Source organism: Malaclemys terrapin, chromosome 7, assembly GCF_027887155.1.
Source record: "Malaclemys terrapin pileata isolate rMalTer1 chromosome 7, rMalTer1.hap1, whole genome shotgun sequence".
NCBI lineage: Eukaryota > Metazoa > Chordata > Testudines > Emydidae > Malaclemys > Malaclemys terrapin.
This window is the reverse complement of record NC_071511.1, coordinates 101,832,063-101,849,600: the sequence shown is the minus strand read 5'-3', so window position 1 is coordinate 101,849,600 and position 17,538 is coordinate 101,832,063.

Here is a 17,538-nt window from a genome sequence, read left to right as displayed (position 1 = left end):
GAATGCTCCTTATGCCTGGAGTGACGGAGGAAACAGTTGTATAGAGCTGTTCCAGCTCTGCCCCTCCCAAGGTTTAGCCTTACAAAAGAGGAATCCTCAGATAGCCAGGTCAAATGATAGCCAGAATGAACACTGCAAGGAATCCAATCTATAGTCCTGGTTAGAAAAAAAACACAAAACTCTTTCCCTGTACCATTTATGTTCATAGGAGTGTCAAAGAGCATACCTACTCTGCAATACCTGCTGCCAGCCAGCATGGCTCTACTGAGGCCTGCCTTAGTTTCCCATTCACTTTGGGCCCCTTGAAAGGTCCACAGAGTCCAGATGTTCAAAACATTCCCCCATCTGGGGTCCAGTTTACTAAGGCTTTCCCCAAAGTCTTTCAAAAGAATGCTCAGACTTACAAAATTCTTCATCCCAATTTCAGCTGGGACCTTCCTCCCTGAGAGTCTGTCCTCTCTTTAAGAGTTAATTTCTCTCACCCCACTCCCAAACTGAGCACAGCTCCTCTTCTCTAAAGGTCTGTTTTGCCCTAGGAATTCAAACAAATGTTTGTCTGCTTCAGTGTCAAGTTAGGTACAGCCATTCCTCTGCAAGAGTCTGTGTCCTTGTTCTCCACCAGCCTACAGCTTAGCCTTCTCCACAGATCTTCCATGCTGCTGTCTTCTCCCTGCTAACTCATAGCTATGCAGGAGCCTTCTTTCTCCTTACAGTGTCTGCAGGCCTCTGCCAACACCCATTTGCAGCCAACTCCCCGCTTAACTAGGCCCAGGTGCCTTCCCTTAAACCCAGCTGATCAGTTTAATCAGTCCAGGTAAACTGGACCATGGCCCTTTGTAAAGAGGTCAGTAACATGTGACAGAAAAGTATAGTTAAGGTCCCGTGGCATCAGGCTTAAAATGTGTATTCATACATATTTTGCCTTGCTCCTTACTACCTTCTGTGTTCTGTACATGTATTCTCTTTTCTATCTGGTTTGGGGGAGGGAAAATTTAATCAATAAAGATGTGATTCGAAGGCTCATTTGCATAAAAAGAGGGACAGTTGTAGTTAGCATATTGAACTAATGTTACATAAAGGTGTGGGGGATAGGAGAGGTACACAGTTTGTCATGCTACATGGCAATTGTTTGTATTTGTCTTCATTCCCCCTCCTCCTGAAAAAAATCCACACCCCATGTTATTATGGTTTGTTATCTCAGGAAAACTCTTGCAAGACTCTAGTATACACTGTTAAATGCCAGAAATGTGTCTTGTTTTTAATTTGTTACAAATATCAGCATACCCAATCAAACATTTTGCTGATCTTCGACAAGAATGCTGTGTTTACATAGATAGGTCAGACAGCCACTTCTGCTTTTAGCTGATCAGAATAAAGTGTATGATAGTGCATCATTTGGTGGAGGAGACACATTCTATAGCCTACCCTCACACACACACACAAATATCAGTTGCATTTTCACTCAGGCTTCCTCCTCTCTAACTAACTAACTAACTAACTAAATAAAATTGATGTGCCTTTCCTCTCTATACCTGGGGAAATCTTTGGTTGTTATCCAATCTAATTGTGTGGCAGCTTTATAACATGCCAATATTCAAGAGACTCAGCTTTATGGAAATTTAGTACTTCCATTCTACAGGCTGGTGGAGGATGAGATAGCTGCAGAAGTGACAAGCTTGATCACCTTAGAAAATGCTAATTACACTGTTCTCATTCTGCCTTTCTTGGCCAATCCATGGAGTGGCAGTGGTGTTGAGTTTAGTTGAAGCAGAGAAAAACAAACAACAACAAACCCCAGAGTAACAACTTCCAGATGGTGAGAGGTTACTAGGGAGCAATCCCAGCAACAAAATATGGAGTGACAGGAAAAACTCACACCCTCCTCTATAATATTCAGAATATTTGCGCTGAATTCACCCTTCTGACAAAACTCTGCACCCTGAACTGAATGAAGCCAGCATAGTGGTGGAGTGCCATGCATTACCAAAAGAAAGATCCGAGTATAATTTCCACATCTTGGCATCATGCCCCCTACATGAGTTCCCTTCCTTAGGGTATGGTAACCCACTGGTCATTGCAGTACTAATCCTTCTCAACTATTCTAACATTAACTATCTTCAAAAGGATCTCTGTCCAGGACTTCATGCTAGAGGAAATTCACAACAATGCTGCTAGTTGGCCTGTTATTAAGATGGAAGGTTAGTAAAGAGGCCTGAGGCCTGTGTAGGTTACACAATGGTGTGTGCTGCAGCCACACTCCCAATACACCTCTTTTCCCCCCGGTTGGTTTCCAGGCTAGAACTAGTGAAAGGGTCCATGGGAGGCAGCCTATATGTCCTCTACAGTGCCTGCCCCTTTGCACTATTCAAAAAAAGACTAGATCCGCATAAATGGGGTTGTAGTGGGAATGAGGTTCTCATCTGATGTTTTTGATACCTCACATTATGTATAAATGGAAGGGAGTGCAAGTGTGAGCAGGTTTTCCTCTTATTATGCAGAATCACTCTCTTCTTCCTTCCACGGCAGTGTAGGAATAAAGAACGCCATTGTATGAGGTGTTATTTCTTTCCCCAAAAGAGGTGTCAGAATGTTCAGCCAAATAAACAACTCGATTGACTTAATATTCTTTTGTGCTTTGTAACAACAACATAGTAATTGACACAAGTGAAAAGTCTATTAGGCCCGATCTACACTACAAAGTTAGGTCAGTGTAATTTGCCTTGTGTTGACATATTTTTGCATCTATTTACACTCTAATTTGTATCTCATTGACAAAAGCACCCTGTAATGGTGATGCAGTAAAACCACCACTTCGACTGGTGTTGAGCAATGGCTAATATACCATGGTCAATGCAGTATGAATGTAAACACTGCGTGACCTATGTTGACCCTAACAGTCCTCCAGCAGCTATCCCATAACACCTGATACAGATCACTATGGTCACAATTGTGAACTCCATTGCACAGGAGTCATGGAAACTGGAAACCCACCTCCATTAAAACACCCTGCATATTTTTGAAATGCCTTTCCCTGACTTCCCAGCTTGGTGAGCAGCACAAAGAGCAGCTCACCTTTGTGTGCAGCTGCCCAATAGACCATGATGGTTACACATTCCAGCACACTCCAGCCTGGAGTAAACAGGAAGTATTGGATCTTCTGGGCCTGTGGGAAGAAGAGGTTGTGCAGGCGCAGCTTTGGAGCAGTCGTAGAATTGTGGCCATCTATGAAAGGATTGCACAGGGGAGGTGGGTGAAAAGGTACAATGGTGATCAGCAGCAGTGCTGTGTAAATGTGAAGGAATTGCAGCAAGGCATACCACAAGGCCAGGAAGGCCAACAGTCAATCTGGTGCTGAGCTTCAGACTATGACGAGTTGCATGTCACACCTGGTGGAAGCCCCACCAGCACTGCGCAGACCACCCTGGATAACTCAATGGAGCCTGAGACAGATCCCTGCTGAGAAATCCAAGGATCAGGAGTGGGAGCAGAGACACATGGTGGGGGTTCTGGCTATGGCTCAAGCCAGAATCTGTTCGAGACTTTGCAGTATAGCTAAGCATAGACAAGCCCGATCCAAGGGAAGAAACCTCAGGTAAGCATGTGCATGCATTTTGCCTTACTATGTTTAAATGTAAAGATGGTGCCTGGCTCATCCCAAGTTACCAAAGACATATCTATGGATTTTCACTGTTTTACTTGTATGAGAAGAGGTAGTGGTACAACAAACAGAGGTAGAGCTATTATCTGGTTTTCATTCCCTGTAGGATTAAATGGAGGTGGTGGGGGCACCTTATTTATTCTTCAGCAATCTATCTTCAAAGAAATCATCATGTCTCACACTGTTGCAGTTCTTCCTGTGACTCTGATGATGCCAGATAAGTGTGTGTCCTGTATTTGCAATGTGCATGAGAATAGTACAGAGTTGTATGGGTTCCATGTTTCTGTCAGAGATGGTGACACAAACAAAGCTGCGCAGATTTGTGTGATCTTAAAAGCAGGCGTAAAAATTAAGAGGATAGGAATGACATTGTGGGATGGAGAAAGTTGCATGATGGGAACTTGACTTCTAGCTCCCAGAGTTCCCTGAGTGACTCATTTCTACCCCACAACACATTGTGAAAACTTCCCAGAAGGCATTATGCCAGATGGCTGCATGTGGCACGCTGGGATACCTACCCATACTGTGCATTGCCACAAGCATTCCTGGTGAATACGCCAAGTAATGATACAAGCAGCGAAGTATGCACACACGAGTGATATACTAACCGTGGCAGCTATATGCTGATGTAACTTGTGTCAACCAAAGTTTATAGTGTAGACAGGGTCTGAGTCTATCTGCTGTAATACAATCATTTATTTCCAGTATCAGTAAATATCAGATACCTCAGAAAAGTATCAAATAAACCCACACTGGACCTAATTGTGAAATACTATACCATAAAGGACTATGAAGATTGCCATTGCCTTTATACTTTTTATTCTAGCTAGCATAATAACAGATGCTATTTTTATTCCTATATACATATAAAATAGAGATTTGACAAATCTCTTTTTTTGGAAATGGTGGACATCAAATAGTGTTTGATTTATAACCAAATAGAGGGACTAGACCTAGAAATATCAGAAGTGTTATGTTCATATATTATTTAGCAACGGCACATGTTAATATTATGCCTCTGACTGAGCAATGTCAAAGAATGGGAAACAAACAGACTGCAAGTCTCTCATAGAATGCAACAAGTCAAAACTTTGTAAACAAATCTTGAAAAAAAACTAAGAGGTAAAATGCTAAACTCCATTTCCAGTTGTTAAGACTCATCTTTTTTCCCAGTGGGCTTGATCCAAATACTGGAATCATTTGGAGACTTTCCACTGATTTTAATGGCATTGGATCATGCTTTGTAAGCCTAGTCCAACTCCCGTTAAAAGTAGTAGAATTACTTCAATGGATGTTCCATCAGACCATATACAAAAATGGCTAGTGGGTTCTGTTCCCACAACAGGACCAAACACACTGAACCAAATCCTTCACAGTATGGAACTGCATATTTTCTGTGAACCACCTTCTAGTGTACCAGGATATCAATAAAGGGAAAGGGGCAGCAAAGAACTGGAGAAGTTGGTGCCCAGAGACAGTGGGAGAAAATATCTGTCAGTGACTGGGATGTGGGTGGTTGTACCCAGTGGTTAGAGCAGGACTCAGGGCCAGTGGTTAAAGCAGGAGTCAGTAGCCAGGAATTAGAGCCCAGGGTCAGAGCTGAAGACAGAGGCCAGATGCCAAAGCTCAGTGGCACAGCCAAAGTCAGAAGTCAGGACTCAGATCTGAGGATCAGAAAGAGGGTTTCTGGAGTGAGGCCAGGCAGGAGCAAGTTTGGGATGAAGGCAGAAGCAGGATTGAGTCTAAGGCTGGAACAAGGCAGGAGCAGAAGCTACTGTAGATGTGGGCAAATGCTTTGAGTGGCCACTGAACTGCTGCTGTTGCTGGCCATACTAGCTGCTCTGCTGACTCTTGCAACCTATCAAGCAGAGTAGCCAATCAGGCAACCTACTGCCTACTACAGGCCTGCTGCCCAGAGACTGGCTCTGCTGCAGGCCCTGATTCCTGACAATGTCAAGGAGCTACAGCCAGACTTGTCTGGCCAAAATCTTTACATTGCAGAAGACATGCTGCTCTCGGAAACTAGCCACATATTCCATTAAAGAGAATGGAGAGGGAAGCTGAGAATCCTACCAGAAATGGCATGTAGTGGCACATGGGAGTGACTATCGTGTCTAGTGTAAATGTAAATCTGATAAACACACACAGTTCAGTATACAATATGTATTTTATTTTTTCATGAGGAATCAGTGACTATTACTGAATTTCCTTTGCGGGGGAGGGGATAAATCGAATGCAGGAGAAGATGGGAGGCAAAGAGCTATTAAGCATATCTGTTAAGGTGACTACCAAGCCTGCTTATTACAATCTATATATAAACTAATCATAGTGGAATGAGAAGTCGAATATGCATTATCTGTGTCAAGAATGCTTTTTTTGATTAAATATACAATCTAGAATAGGGCACCATGCTGTTCTGCATATAAGAAGTCCTTTTCAATTGAGTTATTCAAATTAAGGTAGTTGAGGAAAGAAATGGCAAGGGGCACAGAAGAAGAGAGAAAATATTAAATTATTAAAATAAAAACATACATATGTATTAACAGAATATTTTACATATGCATATACAGGATAGCAGATTCCAGTGTTAACTGGGGGAGGGGGGAGTTAATAGGACTCAAAGGTGATAGGACTAAAAGTCTTATTGTCCTTTTCAAAATTAGCGGGGGGAAAGTAGTTCAGAAGTATAATGATGCATCTACAAAACTGTCCTATTAGGAAAGATTTTTTTTTAAATTGTCAAGTTAAATGAAACACAACTCAACTGACTCCCTCACCCTCTCATTCTCCAGTTCCATCCTTCACCTGAGCTATACTTAGCACAGTACCAGAGGGATAGGGGCAAAGTTGGTTTAAAGCCACCTTTGAGCTGCCCTAATCCTGGGAGCATAATATAATCAGGGCCAAGATATGTCCCTTCAAGCTCCAATGTATCAGTATATAAAATCAAATATGACATATTACAGTAATTCCTCACTTAACGTTGTAGTTATGTTCCTGAAAAATGCGACTTTAAGTGAAACGATGTTAAGTGAATCCAATTTCTCTATAAGAATGAATGTAAATGGGGGGTTAGGTTCCAGGGAATTTTTTTTTGCCATACAGTACAATACAGTACTATAGTTGGGAGGTGCCCTCGCCTTACCCCACACAGGCACAGCCCACTGGCACTGGAGACAATGAGGCAGGCAAGGAGGCTGAAGGTGCTATAGGCTAGGAGAAGCACGTTGTGCAGCAGCAGCGGCAGTTTCACCTACTCTGCAAGCACCAGGGGCGGGGGGTGGGGGCTCAACCCTCAGTCCATTCATGCCATCCCTTCCCCCAAGCCCTCTTCTTTCCCCCTCCTCCCACTTTATTCCACACGCCGCATCCTCGCTCCTCCCCCCCTCACTCCCCTGCCTACTGCCTGCGGCAATCAGCTGGCTTGCAGCATTCAGGAGGCAGGATGGATGGGGGAGGAGCGAGGACAGGGCATGCTGGCTCCCCCTCCCTCCCCTGCCTCCTGAACACCGCAAGCCAGCTGATTGCCACAGGTAGGAGGCAGGGGAGTGAGGGGGGAGGTGCTCCTCGCTCCTCCCCCTCCCTCTTGCCTGTGGTGATCAGCTGGCTTGTGACATTCAGGGGGCAGGAGAGAGGGGGGAGGAGCGAGGACTCAGCGCGCAGGCTCCCCCCCCACCTCCTGTCCATGGCAATCAGCTGGTTTGCAACATTCGGGAGGGAGGGGGAGCCTGTGCGCCGAGTCCTTGCTCCTCCCCTTCCCTCCTGAATGCCGCAAGCTAGCTGAGTGTGACGGGCGGGAGGAGGGGGAAGGCGCTGATTCACGGGGTCTGCCTGCAAGTGGGAGGCACTGTTGGGGGGGCATAGGGAAGCTGATAGCGGGGCTGCCAGCTGTGGACAAAGCAGGCAGCCAAACAACGTTATAGTGAAGCATTACACAACTTTAAATGGAGCATGTTCTGTAATTGAGCAGGGAAATAAGATCGAAACAACATTAAGGGAGAGGACATTAAGTGGGGAGTTTACTGTATCTGTAAATGTGAAATGTTTAACTCCCTCTAAAAGCTATGAAAAAAATCTTTTCAAAACCTTGGGAAAACATTGCAATTATTGTTAAGGATCATAACCCATAAATTTTACTTTATTCAAAATGTCCAAAATAGTAATTTAACATAAATACATGAAATTATAAACATTGGCAAATTTAATGAAAAACATTGATCTTCATTGGAACAAATGTTGAAGCTTTTGCTTGACAGTGGAACTGTTTTCCACTCAGAAAGGATCATTTTTCAAAGAAAAAATATTTCACAACATTTCACTCTCTTTTGAAATAAATTGGAGCAATCTTATAAAATTAAAATAAAATGAGAAAACTCCAGGTTCTGTGGCTTTTTAATTTTTATGAGTACTTTGCACAAGCCTAATCTTGTTTAACTCTTAAATTACTATGCCCAAAGGGATGATATTTATAGATATTATAAGAGTATAAGAATGGCCATATTGGATCAGACCAAAGGTCTATCCAGCCCAGTATCCTGTCTACCGACAGTGACCAATGCCAGGTGTCCCAGAGGGAGTGAACCTAACTCGTAATGATCAAGTGATCTCTCTCCTGCCATCCATCTCCACCCTCTGACAAACAGAGGCTAGGGACACCATTCCTTACCCATCCTGGCTAATAGCCATTAATGGACTTAACCTCCATGAATTTATCTAGTTGTCTTTTAAACCCTGTTATAGTCCTAGCCTTCACAACCTCCTCAGGCAAGGAGTTCCACAGGTTGACTGTGTGTTGTGTGAAGAACTTCCTTTTATTTGTTTTAAACCTGCTGCCCATTAATTTCATTTGGTGGCCCCTACTTCTTATATTATGGGAACAAGTAAATAACTTTTCCTTATTCACTTTCTCCACACCACTCATGATTTTATATACCTTTATCATATCCCCCCTTAGTCTCCTCTTTTCCAAGCTGAAAAGTCCTAGCCTCTTTAATCTCTCCTCATATGGGACCCGTTCCAAACCCCTAATCATTTTAGTTGCCCTTCTCTGAACCTTTTCTAATGCCAGTATATCTTTTTTGAGATGAGGAGGTCACATCTGCATGCAGTATTCAAGATGTGGACGTACCACAGATTTATATAAGGGCAATAAGATATTCTCTGGCTTATTCTCTATCCCTTTTTTAATGATTCCTAACATTCCTGTTTGCTTTTTTGACTGCTGCTGCACACTTCATGGACATCTTTGGAGAACTATCCACGATGACTCCAAGATCTCTTTCCTATTAGTTGTAGCTAAATTAGCCCTCATCATATTGTATGTTTAGTTGCGGTTATTTTTTCCAATGTGCATTATCCCATCTCCTAGAACTGGAAGGGACCTTGAAAGGTCATCGAGTCCAGCCCCCTGCCTTCACTAGCAGGACCAAGTACTGATTTTTGCCCCAGATCCCTAAGTGGCCCCCTCAAGGATTGAACTCACAACCCTGGGTTTAGCAGGCCAATGCGCAAACCACTGAGCTATCACTTTACATTTATCCACATTCAATTTCATTTGCCATTTTGTTGCTCAATCACTTAATTTTGTGAGATCTTTTTGAAGTTCTTCAGTCTGCTTTGGTCTTAACTAACTTGACCAGTTTAGTATCATCTGCAAACTTTGCCACCTCACTGTTTACCCCTTTCTCCAGATCATTTATGAATAAGTTGCATAGGATCTGTCCTAGGACTGACCCTTCGGGAACACCACTAGTTACCCCTCTCAATTTTGAAAATTTACCATTTATTCCTACCCTTTGTTCCCTGTCTTTTAACCAGTTCTCAATCCATGAAAGAATCTTCCCTCTTATCCCATGACAACTTATGTAAATTAAGAGCCTTTGGTGAGGGACCTTGTCAAAGGCTTTCTGGAAATGTAAGTACACTATGTCCACTGGATCCCCCTTGTCCACATGTTTGTTGACCCCTTCAAAGATCTCTAATAGATTAGTAAGACATGATTTCCCTTTACAGAAACCATGTTTACTTTTGCCCAACAATTTATGTTCTTCTATGTGTCTGACAATTTTATTCTTTACTATTGTTTCAACTAATTTGCCTGGTATGATATTAGACTTACTGGTCTGTAATTGCCGGGATCACCTCTAGAGCCCTTTTTAAATATTGGCGTTACATTAGCTATCTTCCAGTTATTGGGTACAGAAGCTGATTTAAAGGACAGATTATAAACCATAGTTAATAGTTCCGCAATTTCACATTTGAGTTCTTTCAGAACTCCTGGGCGAATGCCATCTGGTCCCAGTGTCTTGTTACTGTTAAGTTTATCAATTAATTTCAAAACCTCCTCTAGTGACACTTCAATCGGTGACAATTCCTCAGATTTGTCTCCTACAAAGGACGTCTCAGGTTGGGAATCTCCCTAACATCCTCAGCCATGAAGACTGAAGCAAAGAATTAATTTAGTTTCTCTGCAATGACTTTATCGTCTTTAAGTGCTCCTTTTGTATCTCAATCATCCAGAGGCCCCACTGGTTGTTTAGCAGGCTTCCTGCTTCTGATGTACTTAAAAACATTTTGTTATTACCTTTTGAGTTTTTGGCTAAGTGTTCTTCAAACTCCTTTTTGGCTTTTCTTATTACATTTTTACCCTTAATTTGGCAGTGTTTATGCTCCTTTCTATTTATCTCACTAGGATTTGACTTCCACTTTTTAAAAGATGCCTTTTTATCTCTCACTGCTTCTTTTACATGGTTGTTGTGCCAAGGTGGCTCTTTTTTAGTTCTTTTACTGTGTTTTTTAATTTGTGGTATACATTTAAGTTGGGCCTCTATTATGGTGTCTTTGAAAAGTGTCCATGCAGCTTGCAGGGATTTCACTCTAGTCACTGTACCTTTTAATTTCTGTTTAATTAACCTCCTCATTTTTGCATAGTTGCCCTTTCTGAAATTAAATGCCACAGTGTTGGGCTGTTGAGGTGTTCTTCCCACCACAGGAATGTTAAATGTTATTATATTATGGTCACTATTTCCAAGCGGTCCTGTTATTATATTGTAACCTATCTCACTAGCTGGGTTGCAGGTAAGTACAGTCTGAGAGAGAGTCTGGGGAATGGAAATTGAACAAAGTGCTCATTTTGGGGTAGACCACTGGTCGCCAGCTCTAGGGAAGCAAGTACTACTGTGTGAGGATCTGGCTGTACTGAAATTTGTTGGATTTTTAACCATATGATCTCAACTCATTCCTTTGAATACCCTGATGCTATAATAACTTTATATGGCTGAGCTGTCCTGGATGTTTTTACATATGACATATTTGAATCAGATTTATTATTTCCTGCTTTAAAATGAGATCAGCTTGGCCCAGGAAGGTGGATCAATGTGCCTGTGAAAAGTCCCAGACCCCTCCCTCTGACGCTGAATTGCATAGGTTGAATTACACAACAGGGTAGATAATTGTCATGGCTATGACTTCCATAATAAAAACTTTGCCTTTTAGGGACATCACGCTATAGCACAAGAGGATTTTTTAAAATGAATTTGGCTCCATATATGTAGTGGAGTAAGCTTAGGCAGAGTGACTAGGGTTTTTTAAAAAGGTATCAAACCAAGTAATTTTGAAATGGAGGTTTTGAGAAACTTTAATATTTTGGGGATATACTGGTCTGTAGCTAGTCAAGCTCAAACTCTCAATGGGGCTTACACACGTACTTTTATGCATAGGGATGTTTTCCTGAATTGTAGTCTCTGGCTGATGCTGAAAACCCCCTGGTCTGGGCCTTTGTGTCACCACAAACCTCACATCCTGCTTATTCATTAACTTCCCAGGTAGCATAGGATGTAACTTTACACTTTCACTAAAGTTTGTTCAGCTAATTACTATCCACCCCCAACAATTTATGTACAAATTTACAGTATGTTTCTTTTTTTTAAACTACTTTTATGGAGTGACTGAAGCACATAAAATGTCTGTTCTCAAAGCAGCCAGAAAGCAGTAAATTACAAAATGATACAACAAACAACAGATGGTGCCACCTTATATCTACCTCTTCATACTCAAACTAAAGTGTTGCTTCATGGATAGTCTGATAAACTCCCTGTAAAAGCTCAGCCCTAAACCGTAAGGTATATTGTAATTCAGACATTTCCCTATATCCATTAATAGCCTGATTTATGAATAAGGGGATGAAGAACAGCAGTCAAATTCTGCATATTGCATAGCAATAGTAGATGAATGCAGGGTAGACTACAGTGCAATGTCAGTATCCTGTCACATACACAGTAACTTTCCTTTTTACTTTCAGAAGCAAGTGGCAGTAAATACTGGAGGAGCATGAAGTTGTCCTACTCTTGCTGCTGTAAGCCACTCAATTTTAGCAGTTTGTGGTGAAACCTGGAAATTGGAAAATGGCTATTCTTCATATCAATACTTTTAGTCACACGTGAACACTAGTATTTGTGCATGAACAAAAATATTTGCTATTTGTCATTCTCCAGTTTTAAAAGATTCAGTCATCCAGTGAGGACATAGAAACACCAATGTGTGATGTAGCACATCATAAATAATACACAGTGATTAGTTAAAGCAAACAATTCATATCCTAAAAATTATTTTGTCCAAACTATGTGCTGAATATTTGCAAATAAGTAATAAGAAATTAACATTATTTTGTACATGACATGCAAACAGAAAAGGGCTAAAAAATTCATAAGATAGTTTATCTGCAAACAAATAATTCAGCCAGCTCTAATCTGGATCTATAAACTGGTCCATAAAAGTGACACATTAACCATGATTTACATTCTGTAGTGTGGAAAGTGTTTGGGGGTGAAAGTCTTTGCTTAAATTCAGACAAAAACAGTCTGTAGCACATATTAAACTCTTTTCCTCCAGCTTCCTCCCTTTGATTTCCAAGAGGTACAGTGTCTGCCTAACCTCAGATACTAATTATGTAATCCATCAAACCAGCAGGATTCTGGGTACAGAAATAATATCCTACAGTGGTACCCTGGATATAAAGTAGGAGTGTTTGAAAGGTGCTGTACCCACCCACAACACTACTGTTGCACATAACATACACCAGATCAGTTGATGAGTCGATAATAATATTTCATGCCAAGGACAAACTTTTCCTAAGGCACTTAATTACCATCAGCCCACATACTATTTCTTTATTTTCACAAATTGTTTAGAAGGGCTTGTTGCCTAGTCAGTCAGCATTATAAGACAGCTGGTGTGCTGAACTCAGGTTATTTAGAATATTATGGGGGTGGATATTGGGTACTTTGGTCTTCATAGAAGGTGGAAAATCATTGCTTCCTATCTTTTTTTACATATTGTTTCAAGTTATGACTTTTTTATTAAACCTCAAAGCTCTTAACTTTATACGACTCATGTTAACATGGGTACATACAAGCACATTACAAGTCCCCTTCATTAAAACTTCATCTTATGAGCCACCAGTTTCATTTTTATGAGTACTGTCCTTTTATTTTACAATATTTTAATCCAAAAGCTGACTGAATTCCCTTGCCCTCACTACTCTGCGTGCTGGCCAGACTGGCTCCTATTCCACCTCCAGATCCTTAGGAAAAAAAGCTTTTACAGTCATTCTCTACTGCAGCTGCCTTGGGCATGATCTCACCGCCCCTTTAAGGGGGATTTAGACTTCAGCACTATTAATTCATGATGATTTTTTTCCCTGCAGTTTTGGATAATGGTGGAGTTATCTCCAGAGAAGTGGGTGACTACTTCACCCCACCTCCAGCCAGTACCTTCTCCACCCCCTTCGAATTCTACAGAGGAATGGTACAGCCCTCTCACAGAGAGGCAGATATTATTTCACAAAAGACAGAACAACTCCATTCTGCAGACATTCCATATTTAAGAAGCTGATAGGTCACTAAAGGAAAAGTTATATTAAGATCCTCTAACCAAGAATTACCTGACAAAAAACATGGCTAGAGATATTATCAGTACTAAATTAAGCCTGAACTTGATAAGTTTATGGAGGGGATGGCATGTGGCCCATTAGCAACTACCCGTAGAAAAATCCCCAACTGCTGGAAACAGGAGGGCTCTGACTTGCTAGGGAGAATTCTTTCCCTAATATCTGCCTGGAAGGTCTTGCCCACAGGCTAAGGGTCTACTGATCACCATATTTGGGGTCAGGAAGAAATTTTCCCCCAGATCAGATTGGCAGAGACCTTGGGGGTTTTTTTTGCCTTCCTCTGCAGCATGGGGCACAGGTCACCTGCAGGCTTAAACTAGTGTAAATGGTGAATTGTCTGTAACCTGAATCCTTTAAACCATGATCTGAGAACTTCAGTAGCTCAGCTAGAGGTTAGGGTTCTATTTCAGGAGTGGTGAGGTCTGCAATGTGCAGGTGGTCAGACTAGATGTTCACGATGGTCCCTTCTGACCTTAGAGTCTATGAGTCAAAGCTCCATGGCAAATATTTTCTAAATGATATTGAGACACAGTAAAACTATTCCAGATGGCAGGTGTTGCAAGGGAGAAATCTTTTAGCAGTTAAGGTCAGATTTTGTGGAGGTGGAGAGACAATGTAGAAGCCTGAACTACAAGAACAGAGGTCAATAGGAACTGACAACTTAATTATAAAATAATGAATATACTTTGCACTTATATAGCTCAATTTTCTCCCTAGATCTCAAAATGCTGCAGAATGGGGGGTAAGCATTATTTCCATTCACAGATGGAGAAATAGGTAAAGAGAGGTTAAGTGACTTGACTAAGTTCACAGTCAGCTAATTACAGAAATGGGACTACAACCTAGGTCTCCTAGTTCTCAGTACTGTACTCAGTGCACTAGAGCACAACCATCCTTCTGTCACATGCCTACAGTCAATATTTGAAAGTACATTTTAAACAATTAGTTCCAATATAAATATAACAAATTTTAAATGTTTCTGCTGGTTCGTTCCAAGTTCTAATCAATTGTAGGCACAAGATTAATTGGCATTTTAAGGCGGTTATCCCTAGCAGAAGCAAAATAATTGTTTTTTTATTAGACCATTAATTTTCTTTCCATTGACTATGAATTCCAGATTTTTCTAGTGAGCTAGGAGACTGCAGTGAAACAAAATTATTCTTAGTATAGCAATCAGTCTTTTCTAACTACACTGTACATGCCTCACTTTTATTAAATGCTTTGAGCCATTAAAAACAGCAATTAGCTGTCAATCATAGTATATTTCTTCTTGAAGCCCGCATGAAAGTAATCCTTGACTTTCTACTTTAGGAAGGGGAAACTGCACTCCATGCAATGTGATTCAATGAAGTCATCATTTCAAATAAGAGTCTGACACAAAATGAATAGCTGTGGATAATATTGACGTTATGCGCAGAGAAGTTGCTCATTAGGAGTAACTAGTACGTTCTGCAAGCTTTAAGGAAAATGGAGAGCATTATTGATTACCATGTATGGAACAAATTGTGAATAGTGTTGATTAGATGGTGACTTACTGCCTGTTTTCTTAATTAATGCAGGAACAAGTATCACAACCAGTTATTTTCATATTTACTAGCAACAGAAAAAGTCTTTTCCTGGAAATGAGCTATGGATCTTTTTGAAACATGAAAGTACTGAGCAGGTAATGAAAAAAACAACAACCCAACTGGTAAATGAAACAGAGATTCTGAAGCTCAGATTCCTCAACATCTGAAGGATATCTCTGTCAACTTCTGAGAAGTTAAATGCAGGTGGGTATTTAACATACAAAGGAGCTTGAGTCAAAATAGGAAGTACCCAACCCATCACCGAGGGAAATGTAGGGAAAATTCATGGGATGGGAGAAGATTGTTTATTGTTTATTACTAAAGGTAGGGTTTTTTTATTTTGTTTTTAAAACTTCAAATAGCCAAAGAAATATTAAATAAAAAATATCTAAAAAATCAGATTAAGAATATTGAATAAAACATTTAAAAATACATGTTATTGTTTGGTGAATGGTGCCAAATCCCAATACCCACCATTAACTTTAACGGCAATTGCAGGAATTCCATAGACCTCAGAATCAGGCCATATAGTTCCAGATTTTTCCTCTTCTTTTTTAATCTTCCTATATGCTTCTCCCCAAGTTAGTTATTCTGATTAGGGCTTGTTAATTGTTTTTGTGTTTGGTGGCCAAATCACTAAAAAAATCATTTCAGGTCAAACAAAATGTTTTCTTCAACTTGAAATGGATCGTTGTTTCATTTTCAAGCATTTTTTCTTTTAGATTTTTAAAATTAAATTGAACCACATTTCCAGATTAAAAGTTGATTTGAATCAAAGCATGTCTTAAAAATGTCAAAATGAAACATTTTGATTTTCTGAATTTTTATTTGTCTTCCCTCTCCCCCCCCACCCAACCAAAATAATTAGGTGAAATCAATCCAAGTTTGCAAACTGTTTTGGTTGAGCCAAATTGCATTTTTGATGAAAGAAAGTTTCAGATTAAAAATTTCACCCAGCTTGAATTCTGATCCTACAATTCCCCCACTAGTTTTACCTTCTCTGCATTCATCTTCACTTTCTCCTTCTTCTTTACCACAATATTGTCATTTTTCCTCCATTTTTCCCAGCTGCCTGATGCCCTTTCACCTCACCCTTGGGTCCTCAGCTTGTACTGTGCTTGCCCCCACCACCATGTTCCTCTCCAGTCTACATTCTCTGTGTCACATCACACAGTATTCCTTATTTGTAATAGTATGCTACCCACAACTTCCAGTTCATTCTCCTCTCTCGGCCACAGTCCACTCAGACTTGCTGGTTGCTGTGGCCCAGGAAGGGAGTGAAGCACTATACTCTCTTTCTTGTATTGAACCACATGCAGAAGATGAGGAAAAAGTGCTATAGTATTTGAGCTTACTGCAGCACTCCTTCGTCATCTTCAGACAGGGATGAAATGGACCAATGGGTGTGTGTGTGTGTGTGTGTTTGTGTGCGCCAGAAGCATTTTCTGTGAAAAGGGCTGACGGACCTCTTAGACCAGTGTTTCTCAATGACCATCCATGGACCAGTGCCGGTCCCTGAGATTTCCCTGACACAGTTTAGGAAGGCAGCAAGATGGTCCCTGCTATCAAAAAGGTTGGGAAACACTGGTTTATACAAGCTATGTGAAATATGGGGGTGACAATTAATGTAAACAATTAAGACATTCCCACTAGGGAGAGAAACTGGCTCTCAGCCAACTAATGCTGGGGAGCTGATAGCAATGGAAGGAGCTAGTATTCGTTTCAAATGTTGTCTAGATAGACTTAAGTGTAGTGCTGGGGAGGAGCTGGTGATCATGTTACATGTAGGTACCAATGACATAGGGAAGGAGAGGAGAGAGGCCCTGGAGGCCAAATTTAGGTTGGTAGGTACAAAATTGAAGTCCAGGACCTCCATGGTAGCATTCTCTGAAATGCTTCCAGTTTCATGCACGGGGCCAGTTAGACAGGCAGAACTGCAGGGTCTCAATGCATGGATGATATGACAGTGTAGGGAGAAGGGGTTTAGATTTATTAAGAACTGGGGAAATTTTTGGGAAAAGGGGAGCCTATATAGGAAAGATGGGCTCCACCTAAACCAAAATGGAACCAGATTGCTGGCACTTAAAATTAAAAAAGTTTTAGAGCAGTTTTTAAACTAAGGGCTGGGGGAAAGCCAGCAGGTATGGAGGAGCATGTGGTTTGAGACATCCATTGGGGGGGATCTATAAATGGAGATTCTCTATGTCCTAGTAAGGAGGAGAGGCTGGAAGATGATAAAATACAGCTAGGATATGATGAGAAACAGTCAAATGAAAAAAGTCCCATTCAATTACATCATGTAATGACAGACAGCTAAAAAGTGACAAGCTTTTAAAGTACTTATATACCAATGCTAGAAGTCTAAA